Source organism: Neovison vison, chromosome 13, assembly GCF_020171115.1.
Source record: "Neovison vison isolate M4711 chromosome 13, ASM_NN_V1, whole genome shotgun sequence".
Lineage (NCBI taxonomy): Eukaryota > Metazoa > Chordata > Mammalia > Carnivora > Mustelidae > Neogale > Neogale vison.
Genome location: NC_058103.1, coordinates 22,090,287 through 22,093,164, shown reverse-complemented (window position 1 = coordinate 22,093,164; position 2,878 = coordinate 22,090,287). Strand labels below are relative to the sequence as shown.

The following is a 2,878-nucleotide window of genomic DNA, read 5'->3' as shown; positions in this document are numbered from 1 at the left end:
TTTTGCACGATTCAGGAACAGTGGAGAAGGAGCAGAAATGATAGCACTGCTCTGCCAGGACTCTATTATTGCTTCGGGAGAATTTACAGTGGGCAGAAAGCTATATACCTGGCCAGTATCTAGTCCCAGTCTCAGGAAAGACTGCCTGTTTGGGGAAAAGAGGGAGTATCATGTTAGCTCCAAACTTCTATAAGACAGCCACTTCCAACTGCCCTTTCCCACCTAGGCCAAGGTCTGGTATGAAAGCTTCAGGTTTCCCAGGAGAGCTCAGTTCTTTAACTGGAAACTGATTCAAAACTGACCTTCAGGGGAAACTCACACATAGGGCTTATGACATACAGCCAAGAGAACCTGGGAATGGGGAAAGCCATCCCCCAAACTAGCACCCTGGACAGCCCCAAGTCCTCTCAAGATCCATCCTTTTCCCTCATCCTGACCTACAGGGCCCATTCCAAAGGGGAAGAGCAAGGGCTGATTTGTCTAGATCAATCAGATGCTATCTCTGGCCCACTCCTGCCTTAAGCCTATGAGTTCTCCAGGTGTAAGGAAGGAGGAGGAAGGAGCCCAGTGCATACTGGGTCATGAGAAGCAAGATCACAGCTGGCTCAGCCTCAGATGCTGGACAGAAACACCTCTAGTTTTCCAAGGGGTTAAGTCTTTCTAAAATGGCTGCTTTTGCATTGGAATCTAGCCCAGATGTGATGCCATTGGCTTGGTGACTGGCTCTTGTGTTTGAAGTCACTGACATGAACTTGATACTGTTCTATAGAGTTCAGGACTATCTTATATATCTTGCAGGGGTAGCCCTTCCCAGCTGATGAGTCAGGACAGTAGGCCGGCCAGCCGCTCATGTGCCATGAGTTTGAGCTTGATTTCCTATTTCCTGTGTTTCTTGCCCACATAATGTTGTGCAGCCATGACAGGGTCTTTGAAAGTCACCTGGCAGAAGCTGCAGAACTTGTCTTGGTCTATCGGCTCTATTCTGGTGCAAGCCTTCTACACTAATGGACTGCTGCTTCAGCTTTAAGTTCCTTGCATGGATCTTCCCCCTGGGCCACAACAGTGGATGAAAGGTCGTGTTACAAATGGGCAGCACTGGTTCTTGTCTTTGCTTCTGCGGGTCTTCTGATCTGCATATAGCTTCTTTGTTTCCCCCTTTAACACCTCCATTTTATGATTGCTAAGAAGACATTCACTTTGTTGGCATGGTTTTTTTTGTTTTGTTTGTTTGTTTGTTTGTTTTGTTTTGTTTTGTTTTTGTTTTTTGTTTTTTGTTTTTTGTGTTTTTTTTTTGCCTGGAAGTGTGCCAGCTCCTGGGATTCAGAAATGAGCAAGTCAAGAGACAGGAGTTCTGAATCATGTGCTCCACTTTCTCCCTCCCCACTGATTGGACCCAGGACACTGCTTCCCACAGGCAGTGCGCCCTCCAGCAGTTGAGGTGTGGCCCATCCTGTTCCTGTCCTCGCTGCTCTGAGCTCTTGTATGGCCTGGGCCCTCCAGTGGTACACAACCAAGGACACTCCATCTTTCCCGCAAGCCTGAATTAGCTGGCAGCCACTCATTACGCTTGGTCTCTACTTTCTGCATCTTTAAAAGAAAAAAATAATATATAATAAGCACTGCCTAACAGCACCCCACCCAACACACACCATCATTTGACCTCCTTACAAGATCAGTATGTCAGAATAACCTGAATTCTGTTATTCTCCTTTCTAGTTGAGGATGTGCGTATTCTTTGAATTCAGTAACTAAGAGAATCTCCTATCTTTTCATCCTGAACAACCCATTAAAATCCATTTTCCATAAAATTTAAGGGCTTGGAATGGTAGTCATAGTCCAGGGCTGGGATAACTTCTGGGGAATAATTATTCACAGCTCTGCCAAACCAATCTCTTACTTGTTTAAGAGGATGGAGCTCAAGAGTCTGGAAATCTAGGAAGCCTGGCTAAAATAATGATGTGAGATAAAAATCAGGTACATCTTTAATAAAAGCTGATATTAATAATTGTCACTTGCAAAAAAACACATTATCTGCCTTAGATAATGTAATCCTTCCAGCAAACCTATGAAGAAAACTCTGTTGTTTTCAGTGTCTTGCAGTGGATGAAACTCTATCAGAATAAATGTGGGGTCTTGGCCATGTTACTCAGCCTCTTCAAGTTCCAGAGATAGAACCCAAGCCCAGGTTTATCTTCCTCAGAGCCCATTCTCTCAACCACAGCAACTTCTTTTGTCCATACCTAAACCACATCTGGCTTTAACAACAGGGAATGCAGGAATAAAGACATACACTAACTTCAGAAACTGACCTGTAATGAACAGCATCATGTCAGTGCCTATTAGAGTACTTATTTCCCTTACATTTCTTCAGGACTGTGAATCTTTATATCCATCTTTCCTCCCTGGATTGCAATTCAGCCTTGGCTTGCCATGATTTCTTTTCCAGCTGCTAACCTGTGCACCGTGGCACTGCACGCTGTCTGGCTGTCCCATGGAGAGGAGGCTGTGCAGAGCATGGCATCTGACAAAATGCAGGACATTTCTCTGAATGAGCATTATTCATTTCTGTCGGTTAAATTCAAGGCAGCAGCCTGCGTTTCTCTCACTAGGCTGCTAAGAAGAACTGCAGAGCACGAGACATTTTAAAAATCAAAATGCTATGTTGCATTCTCCCACATTGAGAAAGACATGTCAGTTCATTTCAGGGAGAACTCTTGGGGGCAGAAGTTTTGTAAACACTCTCTGGTGGCCCCTGGGTCCTAATTTAAAACATTTCTGTTTTATTTTATGCCAGCACTTGCTATTTTGTCTCTGAACCAAACCGATGGTTTCTCTTCAGTAAGGAAGAGAGGGAGAGATGGTCATTTTGTATTTATTC

The 2,878-nt window shown here is 44.4% G+C and overlaps 1 pseudogene; it reads right to left on the bottom strand.

Moving 5' to 3' along the window:
- Positions 1-660: 660 nt before the first annotated feature.
- On the bottom strand, positions 661-1,619 carry LOC122894473 (annotated as a pseudogene).
- Positions 1,620-2,878: the final 1,259 nt, after the last annotated feature.